The sequence below is a fragment of the Acinonyx jubatus genome, chromosome A1, assembly GCF_027475565.1.
Source record: "Acinonyx jubatus isolate Ajub_Pintada_27869175 chromosome A1, VMU_Ajub_asm_v1.0, whole genome shotgun sequence".
In the NCBI taxonomy this organism is placed as follows: domain Eukaryota; kingdom Metazoa; phylum Chordata; class Mammalia; order Carnivora; family Felidae; genus Acinonyx; species Acinonyx jubatus.
The window spans coordinates 24657347-24673493 of NC_069380.1; positions in this window are offsets into that span (position 1 = coordinate 24657347).

The following is a 16147-nucleotide window of genomic DNA, read 5'->3' on the forward strand; positions in this document are numbered from 1 at the left end:
AGGAGAATTTAAGGAAATGGAGGTAAGTGATTTCCCTCTGATAGAGTTCAAAACAATGGTCATAAAGATACTGAGCTCAGGAGAAGAATGGACCAAAAATGGAAAATTTCAACAAGGAGATAGAAAATATAGGAAAGTAGCAAACAGAAGTCACAGAGCTGAAGAATACAATAACTGAACTAAAAAAAAATACAATAGAGGGGTTCAAAAGTGGAATAGATGGAGAAGAAAGGATCAAGGGGCAGTAAAAATCCAATAAGAGCAGCAAAAAGAAAAAATTAAGATAGCTTTAGGAACTATGGGATGTTAAGGAGACCAACATTCATATTGTAGGAGTCCCAGAGGAGAAGAGAGAAAGAAGACTTTTTGAAGAAATGATGACTGAAAATTTCCCTATCCTGGGGAAGGAAACAGACATACAGATTCAGAAGTCCCAGAGAGTTCCAAAAAGCAACCCAAAGAGACCCACACTGAGACACATTATAATTAGTGTCAAAAGTTAAAGACAAGGAAAGAGTCTCAAAAGAAGCAAGAAAAACATGTATAAGGAACCCATGTAAGTCTAAAGCAGATTTTCCAGCAGGAATTTTGTAGGCCAGAAGGGATTGGTGCAATATATTCAAAGTAACAACAACAACAACAAAAACTGTCAAGCAATATAAGAACATTCTACCCAGCAGGGGGGTTCTGACCCAAGATGGTGACATAGAAAGATCCTGAACTCACCAAATTACACCTGTGTACAGGGCAGTTACTCCTAAATAAGACCAGAGGGCCAGCTGAACAGCTTCTGCACAAGAAAAGAACAGTGAAAGAGAACAGCAAGAGAGATGGGGACAGGGTAAGGAAGGGACCCCCCTGCCCCCCGGTCCCTGATGCAGTGAACGGCAGTGGGGAAGGAAAGTACTGAAGGACCTGGAACAGATTCCTCTCTCCTTAGGCATGAAAAACAAAACAAAAAAATATGGTTTAGAAACAGCATATAGAAGAACCAGTCCTCGAACCCCGCCAAATGGTAAGGGAGCCTCTGGACATCTTTCTGGAGGTGATGAACTGACAGACACAATGTATGTGGTATCTCCACCTCAAAAGCACAGACCAGTGTAAAGTCCAGGCACCGTAACCAGGGGGCCCCAGGCCCTTAGCTATCAGCAGCTTCAGCCATCCCAGCAAGGCAGCTAGCTACAGGGCCGTGCACACTGGGACACCCCTGGTTAGTGCTTTACTACAGCTCCAGTCTTTGTGCCAAGGTAACACAGGAGTACTCCAGACCCACACCACTTGACTTTCAGACAACTTGCTAGGGCACCTCTGGTGTAGAGTGCTCCAGAACCTCCCGAGTGACCTCTCTTTTAGAACCAGCTGCCTTGCCAGGGTTCCCCCTGCACAGCATCCCTGGGAACCCCTGGCCCATACCTGCACCAGTTTCAGCCACCGGCAAGAGCACACTCCCTACGTGGAGCACTCTGGCACACCCTCCACCTGCAACTGCCTCTGCTGCAGTTACATGGCAAGCACACTCCCTGAATGAGCACCCTGGGACAACCTGGTTTGCAACACTTCAGCTTCAGCTGTGCTGCCAGGGCACATTTTGCATGGAGATCCCACAGACCACAGAGGCTTACACCCACTTTAGCTTTAGCTGTCCTGACAGGGCACCCAATGCAAGACCCCTGAGACCACTGATCCACAACGCCCACAAGGTCCAGCCAGCCAGCACAAGTCACCAAGCACAGTCTACACAGGGGACCCCCATACACAAGACCATTCCTTCAAGTTTAAGAGAAGTAGCTATTCTACCTAACCCATAGAAAAACACAGAAAGTCAAGCAAAATGGGGAGACAGAGGAATATGCTCCAACACAATGAGCAAGGCAGTACCTCAGAAGAAGAATGAAAGAAAACAAAGATTACATGCCTAATAAAGAATTGAAAGTGATGATCAAGTTGCTCATCAAGCTAGAGAGAGGAGAAAAACTCAGACCTTTGATAGAGATAGAAAATATAAAAAAGAACCAGAGTTGAAGAATACAACAAATGAAATAAAAATACACTAGAGGGAATCAACAGATCAGCAGATGCAAAAGAACGTATCAGTGATCTGAAAGACAGGGTAATGGAAATACCCCAGCTGAACACCAAAACGAAAAAAGTATTTTAAAAATGAGGAAAGGTTAAGGGATCTCTTGGACAACATCAAGCCAACATTTGCATTACAGGGGTCTCAAAAGAAGGAGAGAGAGAAAGGGGCAGAAAACTTAAGGAAATAATAGAAAAAAAACCAAGCAAACAAAAAACTCTCTAACCTAGGGAAAACAACAGATATCCAGGTTCAGAGTTCCAAACAAGATGAACTCAAAGTCCACAGCACAACACATAATAATTAAAATGTCAAAAGTTAAAGATAAGAGAATTTTAAAAGCAGCAAGAGAGAAAAAATTATGTACAGGGGAAACCCTATAAGGCTATCAGCTGATTTTTTTTTCAGCAAAAACTTTGCAGGGAGGGGCATGATATATTAAAAGTAATGAAAGGAAAAAAACCTACAACCAAAAATACATGGCAAGATTATTATTCAGATTTGAAGGAGAGATTAAGAGTTTTTCAGACAAAAAATAAAGGAGTTAATCACCCTATATCAGACATACAAGAATTGTTAAAGACAGTTGTTTAAGTGGAGAAGGAAGAACCATAACCAGACCAAAAAAAAAAATGTTAATAGAAAGGTAAAATATGACAGCATACATACAAAATGTGGAGAATTAAAAGAAGTTTCTTGATTTTTTTTTTTTAGAATGTTTCTGAATTTAAATGATCATCAACTTAATATAGGCTGCTGTATACTTAGGATGTTATATATGAACCTCATGGTAACCACAAACCCAAAATCTAACAGATACACAAGAAAATTAAAAAGAAAGTCAAACTTAACACTGCAGAAACTCAATCACAAAAAGCAAGAGAAGAAAAAAAGAAAAACTACAAAAACAACCAGAAAACAAGTAACAAAATGGCAATAAGTACATGCTTATCAATAATTACCTTAACTGTAAATGGCCTAAATGGTACAATTAAAAGATACAGGGTGGAGGAATATTAAAAAAAAAAAAAAAAAAAGACTCATTTATATGTTGCCTATAAGAGAGGCACCTCACACGTAAGTCACACACAGACAGGAAGTGAAGGGACGGAGAAGCATTTACCATGCAAATGGAAGTGGGGGGCGGGAGAAAGCCAAGGTATCAATCAGACAAAACAGACTTTAAAAGAAAGATGGTAGTAAGAGACAAAGAATGACATTACACAATGATAAAGGGGTCAATCCAACAAGAGTGTATAACATTGTAAATATCTATGCACCCAACATTGGAGGACCTAAAGACATAAAGCAACTATTAACAGAGATAAAGAGGAAACTTGATGGTAATAAAATAATAGTAAAGGATTGAACACCCCACTTACATCAATAGATGTATCATCCAGGCAACTTATCTATAAGGAAACGGTATCTTTGAACAAAACATTAGACCAGATGGACATAACAGATATATAAAGAGCATTTCATCCAAAAACTACAGAATATATTTTCTTTTCAAATACACATGGAACATTTTCCAGAATAGATCACATGTAAAATGTGCCTCAGTAAATGTAAGATTATACCACATATCTTTTCCAATCACAATGGTATGAAACTAGAAATTGATCACAGAAAAACAAATTTGAAAAAACACAAACATGGAGGCTAAACAACATAATTAAACAACCAATGGATCAATAGAGCAATCAAAGAAATTAAAAAATACATGGAGACTGATGGTAGTGGAAACATAATGGTCCACAATCTTTGGTATACAGTGAAAGCAGTTCTAAAAGAAAAATATAGGAAGTACCAACATGGTGGAGAAGTAGGGGGATTGAATTTCCCTCATCTCTCAAAGCAATGTTGAAACTAAAGGACTTTGAACTCCAAGAGTCTGGGAGGAAAAGAGTCACACTTCAGGGACCCACTGGGACAACCTGACAGGCCATAGGTGAGTGATTGTGAACTGGGAGAGATAAAATGAGTGGAGGGGAGGGATCCCCTTCTGGGGAGACAGAAAGGGAAGAGAAACAGAGGCTGGGGAAGCATAGGACTGTATCTGGACAAGAGAAAAACCATGGACTGGGATGGAGAAAGATCCAATCTCTAACTGAGGGTCTTTCTCACAACTGGGGCCAGCTGTCTGGATCGCGCACCTGGGGAGGAAGGGACCCAGCCCCAGGCTCTGTGGCTAGGTCAGGGTCACAGTCCACAGTGGGGGGAAGCGATCCCCTCCCTGGAGTGCTGTGGGACAGGACAAAGCCCGCCTGTCCACCAGCCAGTGACCACGTATTGGGGGGCGTAGGGTAGCACTCCCCCAGTACCAGGAGTTTGAATCCTAGCCAAGAGCCACGGCACAGGCATCAGTGGAGTGAGACAAACCGCCTCGTTTGCACCTGTGGCACAGTGAGGACGGCTGGAACAGATTGTTTGGGGACACCTGGTCCGTGGAGGAGAGAGCGGGGTATCACCATTTTTCTCCCCACCACCACCAAGGTGGGGCCTCAGGGATCAGTCCACAGGGCCCACAGTGGAGGAGGGACCAGCCTACACCAAACCACGCTGCTCTGCGCAGGTAACTGTATCTACTGGGACAGGGTAGACACTGTGGAACCAGACGGCCCCTCCTCCAGACCAGCGCTGGTGCATTGCCTGGATTAATTCTAGGACAATTCTTGTTATATAGATATATTCTCCCTTCCATTTCTCCTCTTACCTTTTCTCTCCTCTAGTCTGGTTACTCCGGTTTTTGGTTTGTTTAAACAGACATATTTAATCCATTCTCTTAATACACGTTCCACACCTCCTTCTTTATCCTCCTCTCTCTCTGGATTAAGCCATATAGTTTCTCCATCTGGTCAATTTTTATTTTTTCTTTCCCTCCCCACTGCCCCTGTCATTTCTCTCTTTGTTTGGGATAAGGCCCCTTCCACCAGCACCGCCTCCACCCTGTTGTTTACTTGTAGCTGGTGTTTCTGGTTTTGTTTTTGGTGTTTTTTTGGTTTGTGTGTTTGCATGTTTTTGTTTTCTGTTTGTTTTTTGTTTGTTTTCCTTTCCAGGGCTACTTCAACGAACAAATCAAAGCACATCTAGTGGAGGGTTCAAAACATCACCATGAGTAGAGAGATAAAATAACCAAAGTCACAACAAGAGAGAGCAAGTAACGCTCTCCAAAAAACACCTCCTGAAGGGCCAGGCCCTGGACAGTGTATGAGCCCTCCTTAATACAGTAGTGCTCGTAGGTGCAGGGCACAAAACAGAAAACTAGCCAAAATGACAAAATAGAAGAATTTTCCTCAAAAGAAATTCCAAAAAGAAATGACAGCTAAAGGATTGCTCAAAACAGATATGAACAATATAACTGAACAAGAATTTAGGACAATAGTCATAAGATTAATTGCTAGACTTAAAGCATAGAAGACAGCAGATAATCTATTGCTGCAGAGATCAAGGAACTAAAAAATAGTCATGATGCATTAAAAAATGTTGTAAGTGAGGTGCAAAATAAACTAGAGGCAGTGACGGTGAGAATTGAAGAGGCAGAGGGGAGAATCGGTTAAACAGAAGACAAAATTATGGAAAAAGAGGAAGCTGAGAATAAGATTTAAAAAATTCTGGATCACAAGGGGAGAATTAGAGAACTAAGTGATTCAATGAAATGGAACAACATCTGTATCATAGGAGTTCCAGAAGAAGAAGAGAGAGAGAGAAAGGGGCCAAAGGTATGCTTGAACAAATCATAGCTGAGAACTTCCCCAATCTGGGAAAGGAAACAGACATTGAAATCCCGGAGGCACAGAGAACTCCCTTCAGATGTAACTTGAATCAATCTTCTGCATGACATATAGTGAAACTGGCAAAATACAAAGATACAGAATTCTGAAAGCAGCTAGGGAATCAACAGGCCTTAACCTACAAGGGTAGACACTTAAGGGTAGTACCAGACCTATTTCCTGAAACTTGGCAGGCCACAAAGGAGTGGCAGGAAATTTTCAATGTGTGAATAGGAAAAATATTCAACCAATAATCCTTTATCCAGCAAGCCTGTCATTCAGAATAGAAGGAGAGAGAAAAGTTTTCCCAAACAGAAACTGAAGGAATTCATCACCACTAAACTAACCCTACAAGAGATCCTAAGAGGGATTCTGTGAGTGTTGCAAAGACCACAAAGGACCAGAGACCTCACTACAAGCATGAAACTTACAGATAATACAATGACTCTAAACCCATATATTTCAATAATAACACTGAATGTAAATGGACTAAATGCTCCAACCAAAAGACATAGGGTATCAGAATGGATAAAAAAAACAAAACAAACAAACAAAAAACCATGTATTTTCTGTCTACAAGAGACTCATTTTAGACCTGAGGACACCTTCAGATTGAAAGTGAGGGGATGGAGAACTATCATGCTACTGAAAGTCAAAAGAAAGCTGGAGTAGCCATACTTACATCAGACAAACTAGATTTTAAATTAAAGACTGTAACAAGAGATGAAGAAGGACATTATATCATAATTATGGGGTCTATCCATCAGGAAGAGCTAACAATTATAAATGTCTATGCCCCAAATTTGAAAGCACCCAAATATATAAAACAACTAATCACAAACATAAACAATGCTATTGGTAAGAATGTGGTAATTGCAGGGGACTTTAATACTCCAGTTACAGGCATGGATAGAACATCTAGACAGAAAATCAATAAAGAAACAATGAACCTGAATGATACACTGGACCAGATGGACTTGACAGATATATTTAGAACTTCTCATCCTAAAGCAGCAGAATATACATTCTTCTCGAGTGCACATGGAACATTCTCCAAGATAGATCACATACTGGGTCACAAAACAGCCCTCAATAAATATAAAAGAATTGGGATCATACCATGCACACTTTCAGATCACAATGCTATGAAACTTGAAATCAACCACAGGAAAAAGTCTGGAAAACCTCCAAAAGCATGAGGTTAAAGAACATCCTACTAAAGAATGAATGGGTCACTAGACAATTAAAGAAGAAATTTAAAAATATATGGAAACACATGAAAATGAAAACACAACAATCCAAACCCTTTGAGATGCAGCAAAGGCAGTCCTGAGAGGAAAATACATTGCAATCCAGACCTATCTCAAGAAACAAGAAAAATCTCAAATACAAAATCTAAGAGCACACCTAAAGGAACTAGAAGCATAACAACAAGAAACACCAAACCCAGCAGAAGAAGAGAAATAATAAAGATAGGAGCAGAAATAAACAATATAGAATAAAAAAAAAAACAGAAAAGATCAATAAAACTAAGAGTTGGTTTTCTGAAAAAATAAACAAATTGATAATCCCCTAGCCAGACTTATCAAAAAGAAAAGAGACAACCCAAATAGATAAAATCATGAATGAAAGCAGATTTATCACAGCCAATCCCTCAGAAATATAAGCAATCATCAGGGAATACTATGAAAAATCATATGCCAACAAACTGGACAACCTGGAAGAAATGGACAAATTCCTAGACACCTTCACACTACCAAAACTCAAATGGGAAGAAATAGAAAATTTGAACAGACCCATAACTAGTGAAGAAATTTAATCAGTTATCAAAAATTTCCCAACAAATAAGAGTTCTGCACCAGATGGCTTCCCTGGGGAATTGTACCAGACATTTAGAGCAGAGTTAATACCTATCCTTCTCAAGCTGTTCCAAAAAATAGAAATGGAAGGAAAACTTCCGGACTCATTCTATGAAGCCAGCATTACCTTGATTCCTAAACCAGAGACCCCACAAAAAAGAACTACAGGCCAATATCCCCGATGAACATGGATGCAAAAATTCTTAACAAGATACTAGCAAATCGAATTCAACAGCATATAAAAAGAATTATTCACCATGATAAAGTGGGAGTCATTCCCGGGCTGGCTGCAGAGCTGGTTCAATATTCACAAATGAATCAGTTTGATCCATCACATTAATAAAAGAAAGGATAATAACCATACAATCCTGTCAATAGATGCAGAAAAAGCATTTGACAAAATACAACAACCTTTCTTAATAAAAACCCTCAAGAAAGTCGGGATAGAAGGATCATACTTAAACATCATAAAAGTCATATATTAAAATCCCACAGCTAATATCATCCTCAATGGGGAAAAACTGAGAGCTTTCCCTCTGAGATAAGGAATATTACAGGGATGTCCACTCTCAACACTGTTGTTTAACATCATGTGGAAGTTCTAGCATCAGCAATCAGACAACAAAATGAAATCAAAGGCATCAAAATTGGCAAAAAAAAAAAGAAGTCAAACTTTCACTTTTTGCAGACAACATGATACTCTACATGAAAAACCCGAAAGACTCTACCAAAAGACTCCTAGAACTGTTACATGAATTCAGCAAAGTCACAGGGTACAAAATCAATGTACAGAAATTGGTTGCATTTTTACACACCAATAATGAAGCAACAGAAAGAGAAATAAAGAAACTGGTCCCATTTGCAATTGCATCAAGAACTATAAAATATCTAGGAATAAACCTAACCAAAGATGTAAATACCTGTATGCTGAAAACTATAGAAAGCTTATGAAAGAAATTGAAGAAGACACAAATGGAAAAACATTCCATGCTCATGGATTGGAAGAATAAATATTGTTAAAATGTCAACACTACCCAAAGCAATCTCACAGTCAATGCAGTCCCAATCAAAATTGCACCAGCACTCTTCTCAAAGGCAGAACAAACAATTCTAAAATTTGTATGGAACCACAAAAGACCCCAAATAGCCAAAGCAATATTGAAGAAGAAAACCAAAGCGGGAGGCATCACAATCCCAGACTTTAGCCTCTACTACAAAGCTGTAATCATCAAGACAGTATGTTATTGGCACAAAAACAGACACACAGACCAGTGGAATAGAAGAGAAAACCCAGAATTTGACCCACAAACGTATGGCCAGCTAATCTTTGACAAAGCAGGAAAGAGCATCCAATGGAAAAAAGACAGTCTCTTTAGCAAATGGTGCTGGGAGAACTGGACAGCAACATGCACAAGAATGAACCTAGACACTTTCTTGCATCATACACAAAAATAAACCCAAAATGGATGAAAGACCTAAATGTGAGACAGGAAACCATCAAAACCCTAAAGGAGAAAGCAGGCAAAAACCCCTTTGACCTCAGCTGCAGCAATTTCTTACTCTACATATCTCCAAAGGGAAGGGAATTGAAAGCGAAAATGAACTATTGGGACCTCATCAATATAAAAAGCTTCTGCACTGCAAAGGAAACAATCAACAAAAGTAAAAGGCAACCACAGGAATGGGAGAAGATATTTCCAAAGGACATATCAGATAAAAGGTTAGTATCCAAAATCTGTAAAGAACTTACCAAAAAACACCAGGGCAGAAGACATGAATAGACACTTCTCCAAAGAAGACATCCAGATGGCCAACAGACACATGAAAAGATGCCCAACATCACTCATCATCAGGGAAATACAAATCAAAGCCACACTGAGATACCACCTCACACCGGTCAGAGTGGCTAAAATTAACTCAGAAAACAACAGATGCTGGTAAGGATGTGGAGAAACAGGAACCCTCTTGCACTGTTGGTGGGAATGCAAGTGGTGCAGCCGCTCTGGAAAACAGTGTGGAGGTTCCTCAAAAAATTAAAAACATAACTACTCTATGATCCAGCAATTGCACTACTAGGAATTTACCCAAGGGATACAGGAGTGCTGATGCATAGGGGCACATGTACCCCAATGTTTATAGCAGCACTTTCAACAACAGCCAAATGATGGAAAGAGCCTAAATGTCCATCAGCTGATGAATGGATAAAGAAGATGTGGTTTATACATACAATGGAATACTACTTGGTAATGAGTAAGAATGAAATCATGCCATTTGCAACAATGTGGATGGAACTGGAAAGTATTATGCTGAGTGAAATAAGTCAGTCAGAGAAGGACAGATATCATATGTTTTCACTCATATGTGAATCTTGAGAAACTTAACAGAAGGCCATGGGGGAAGGGGGAAAATAGTTACAAACAGAGAGAGAGGGAGGCAAACCACAAGAGACTCTTAAATACAGAGAACAACCTGAGGGTTGATGGGGGGAGCAGAGGATAGAGGAAAATGGGTGATGGGCATTGAGGAGGGCACTTGTTGGGGTGAATAGTGGGTGTTTTATGTAAGCCAATTTGACAATAAATTATATTCATAAAATAAATTTTTTTACAGAGTACAAAATAAAAAATAAATTACAGAAAAGAAAAATATATAGCAAAATGAGCCTATGTTAAGAAACAAGAAAAAGCTCAAATAAGCAATCTAACCCTACACCTAAAGGAACTAAAAAAGGAAACCAAGGCCAAGGTGAGAGAAGAAAGGGTAATAAAGATAAGAATAGATATAAGTAACAGATTTAAAAAATAGAAAAAAAATCAATTAAACCAAGAACTAGTTCTTTGGAAAAATAAGCAAAATTGACAAACCCTTAGCCAGACTCATTAAGGAAAAAGTGAAAGGATCCAAATAAATAAAATCAGAAATAAGAGAGGAGAAGGAAAAACGGACACCACAGAAATACAAAGCATTATAAGAGAATACTATGAAAATGGACAACTTAGAAGCAATGGATAAATTCCTGGAAACATATAATCTTTCAAAACTTAATCAGGAATAAATAGAAAATCTGCACAGATCAATTACTAGTAATGACATAGAATCAGTAATCAAATCACTAGTAAAACATAAAAGTTCAGAACCAGATGGATTCGCAGCTGAATTCTACCAAGCATTTATAGAAGTTATTGGGACACCTGGGGCACCTGGGTGGCTCAGTCGGCGTCTGACTTCAGCTCAGGTCATGATCTCTTGGCTGTGAGTTCGAGCCCCACATCAGGCTCTGTGCTGATGGCTCAGAGCCTGGAGCCTGCTTTGGATTCTGTGTCTCCCTCTCTCTCTACCCCTTCCCAGCTTGCACTGTGCCTCTCTCTCTCTTCAAAAATAAATAAATATTTTAAAAAATAAAAAGAAGAAATTATTGGAACACCTGGGTGACTCAGTTGGTTAAGGTTCTGACTGTTGATTTCGACTCAGGTCCTGATGTCATTGTGAGTTTGAGCCCTACATTGGGCTCTCTGTGGAATGTGCAGCCTGCTTAGAATTCTCTCTCTCTCCCTCTCTCTCTCTCTCTCTTTCTCTCTCTTCCTCTCTCTCACTAGCATTCTGTGTCTCTCAAAATAAATAAACTTAAAAAAAATAATGAAGTAGCAGAAAGAGAAATTAAGGAAACAATTTCATTTTCAATTGCACCAAAACCAATACCTAGGAATAGACGTGACCAAAGAAGTGAAATACCTGCGCCCTGAAAATTACAAAACATTGCTGAAAAAAAATTATAGGGCACAAGTAAATGGAAATACATACATGCCCACGGATTGGGATAATATTGTTAAAATATCCATACTACAAGCAAAGCAATCTACAACTTCGGTGCAATCCCTATCAAAACACCAACCTCATTTTTCACTGACCTAGAACAAATACTCCTAAAATTGTATGGAACCACAAAAGACCCCAAATAGCCAAAGCAATCTTGAGAAAGAAGAATAATGCTAAGGGTACCACAATTCCATATTTCAATATATATGACAAAACTGGAGTCATCAAAGTAGTATGGTCCTTACACCTGGCACTAATAACACTGTATGTTAACTACACTGGAATTAAAATATAAAACTTATTAAAAAAAAAACAGTACGGTGCTGGAACAAAAACAGACACATGAGCAATAGGACAGAATAAACAGCCCAGAAATAAACCCACAATTTATATGGTCAATTATTCTATAACAAAAGAGGCAAGGTATACACTGGGGAAAGACTGTCTCTTCAGTAAATGGTGCTGGGAAAACTGGACAGCCATATGCAAAAGAATGAGACTGGACCGCTTTCTTAAACGTACACAAAAATAAACTCAAAATGAACTAAAGACCTAAATGTGAGACCTGAAACCATAAAATTCCTAGGAGAGAAGATAAACAGTAATTTCTGATATCAGCTGTAGCAACATTTTTCCAGCTATATCTCCTTGGGCAAGGGAAACAAAGCAAAACTAAACTATTAAATGCACAGTGAAGGAAACCATCAACAAAACAAAAAGACAACCTATTGAATGGGAGAAGATATTTGCAAATGGTATATCCACTAAAGGGCTAGTATCTAAAATATACAAAGAATTTATAGAGCTCAACACCAAAAACAAAACAAAACAAAAAGAAAAGAACAGCAAACCTGATTTAAAAATGGCAAAGGACCGGAATTTTCCCAAAGACAATATACAGATGACCAACAGAAATTTGAAATGATGTACATTACTAATCATTAGGGAAATGCAAACCAAAACCACAATGAGATAGCACCTCACACCTGTCAAATGGCTAAAATAAGGTAAGAAATAACAGGTGTTGGTGAGGATGTGGAGAAAAGGGAAGCCTCATGCACTGTTGGTGGGGATGAAAATTGGGGTAGCCACTGTGGAAAACAGTATGGAGGTTCCTCAGAAAATTAATAATAGAAATACCATATTATCCAGTAATTTACCCAAAGAAAACACAAACACCAAGTCAAAAAGACAGATGCACCCCTATGTTTATTGCAGCATTATTTATGATAGCCAACATATGGATATAACCTAAGTGTCTACTGATAGGTGAATGGATAAGGAAGATACACACACACACACACACACAGAGGAATATTTCTCATTCATGAAAAAAGGATGAGATCATGCTATCTGCAACAACATGGATGGACCTAGAGGGTATTATAAGTGAAATAAATCAGACTGAAAAAGACCAAATAATTTCACTCATAAGGAAATTTAAAAAAAAACAAATAAGCAAACAAAAAGCAAGATCAGACCTGTAAATATAGAGAACTGATGGTTGCCAGAGGGGAGTGGGTAGGGAGTTGGGCAAAATGGGAGTGGTAGATATAGACTTCCACAGTAATGAACAAATCACAGGAATAAAAGGCACAACACAGGGAATATAGTGAGTGATAGAATAGCATTATATGGTGACAGATGGTACTACACTTGTAGTGAGCATAGCATAATATTTAGAGAAGTTGAATTTCTATGTTGTACACCTGAAATTAAAGTAACATTTTATGTTTGGCGCCTGGGTGGCTCAGTAGGTTGAGTGTCTGACTTTTGATTTCAACTCAGGTCATGATCCCACAGTCATGGGATTGAGCCCGCATCAGGCTCTGCACTGGACATAGAGCCTGCTTACAATTCTCTCTCTCAGCCCCTCCCCATATCTGCTGATACGAAAATGTACTTATTAGTAACAGGAAAACATTTGAAAGTAAAGTCTCATTGGAAAAGTAAACCTATAGTAAACCTACAGTAAAATTCAGAACAACATAATGTTGTAAACGTGATGGGCTAATCACTTATAAAGCTAGTATGAAGATTACAAGGCAAAACTATATACTATAATATATACTATGTAGTATATACAACTATAATGATTTATTAATGCATATACAAAATAAAGAGATGTAAATAGTGACATCAAAACAAAATTTAGTGGGGGGGAGGAGTTAAAATGTAGAGCTTTAGAAAGAGTTCAAACTTAAGTTGTTATCAACTTAAATAGACTATTATAAATATAAGTTGTTTTCTGTAAGCCTCATAGTAACCACAAAGCAAAAACTTAACACAAAAGGGAAAGAGAAAGGAATCTAAGCATACCGCTACAAAAAAATTCATCAAATCACAAAGAAGAGACCAAGAAGAAAGGAACCAAAGAGTAACAAAACAGCTGATGTCAATTAACAAAATGGCAATAAATGCATACCTATAAATAATTAAATGTAAATGGACTAAATTCTCCAGTCAAAAGGCAGAGCGGCTGCATGGATAAAAAATAAACAAGGCCCATTTATATGCTGCCTATAAGAAACTTATTTCAGATATATGGATACATATACTGTCAAGTGAAAGAGTGAAAGATATTCCATGCAAATGGAAAACAAAAGAAAGCTGGGGTAGCTATACTTATCAGGCAAAATAGATGTGAAGACAAAGACTGTCCTAAGACTCACAGAAGGTCATTATATAATGATAAAGAATTTAATCCAACAAAAAGATATCACATATACAAATATTTGCAACTGACATCTATATACATCTATATACAAATAGTAACAGACCTGAAGGGGAGACATAGGCAACAATACAATAAAAGACTTTAATCCCCCCCACCCTTTTCATCAATGGATAGATCATCTGGACAGAAAATCAATGAGAAAATACTTATCTTAAGTGACATGTTGGACCAGATGGACTTAACAGATATATACAGAGCATTCCATTCACATGCAACAGAATACATATTTTTTTCAAGCACACATGGAACATTCACCAGGATAAATCATGATAGGCCACAAAATAAGTCTTAATAAACTTAAAATTAAAATCATATCAAGCATATTTTCTGATCACAATGGTATGACTCTAAAAATCAATTACAAGAAGAAATTCAAAGTATGTGAAGATTAAACAACATATTACTGCACAAGAGATGAGACAAAAAAAAAATCAAAAGAGAAATTTAAAAATACCTTGAGATGAAGTGAAAACACAACATACCAAAACTATGGGATGCAACAAAGCAGCTCTTGTTCATAAAGATAAATACTTACACTAACAAACAAGAAAGATTTCAGATAAAAACCTAACTTTAGGGGCACCTGGGTGGCTCAGTCGGTTAAGTGTCCAACTACAGCTCAGGTCATGATCTTGCGGTTCATGGGTTCAAGCCCCATGTCAGGCTCTGTGATGACAGCTCAGAACCTGGAGCCTGCTTTGGATTCTGTGTCTCTCGCTCTGCCCCTCCCCTGCTCATGCTCTGTGTGTCTCTCTCTCTCTCTCTCAAAAATAAATCAACATTAAAAAAAACTAAAACAAAACAAAACAAAACAAACCTAACTTTACACATCAAGGAACTAGAAAAAGCACAAAAGCCAAAGTTGGGGGAAAAAGGAAATAACAAAGATCAGATCAGAAATCAGTGAAATAGAGCCTATAACAGACAAGAGAAAAGATAAATAAACTAATTGCTGGTGTTTTTCAAGAAAGAAAAAAATCAACAGAACGCCTGGGTGGCTCAGTCTTTGAGTGCCCAATGTCAGCTCTGGTCATGATCTTGTGGTTCGTGAGTTTGTGCGCCACATTGGGCTCTCTGCTGTCAGTGCGGAGCCCAATTCCGATTCTCTGTCCTCTCCTCGCTGCCCCTCCCCCACTTGCACTCTGTCTCAAAAATAAACATTAAAAAGAAAAAAATCAACAATCCTTGGGGGGCCTGGTTAAAGTCAGTCGGTTAAATGTCTGACTTTTGCTCAGGTCATGTTTATTGCAGTTCATGAGTTTGAGCCCCTCAATGAGCTCTGTGCTCCTTTCATCAAGCCCAATGGTTGTTCATTCTTGCATAACCGAGAAATTGGGGCAAAAGTCTCTACGACATGTATAGGACACCTTCTTAGCACTTGTAAGCAGGCAATGGAGAATTATGCCTTATTTATGACCTCAGGATAATTATAAGAAAATAATTAAGAAGAACGATTCTGATTTTAATGCGTATTAACTTTAGAAACTAACAAAAATACCCATTAATACTAAGTCCTAGATCTCATCATTTCTTGATTTGGACCATTCAACCTTTTCCTGGCTGCTGGTTGTTATTCAGAACACTCTCCCTCAGCCCTACCTTCTTAATCCATTCTCCACACTGCGACCAGAATAATCTTTCTAAATTATCCCAAAATACAGACATGATTGACCTGGTTTCTAGCTGGGATCCTGCCTCTCTCAAGTAATATAAACTTAAGCAAACCACTTAATCTCTCTGAGTGTCATTTTCTCAATCTATAAAGTAAGAGAGCTGGGTTGTAGGTTGTTTTAAATTTCCAGGACTTTCTCTGTCACTCCTCCACTTCAAAAATTCTGTGAATGCTTCATGTTTTCTATGGAACACAGTCCAAACAAAG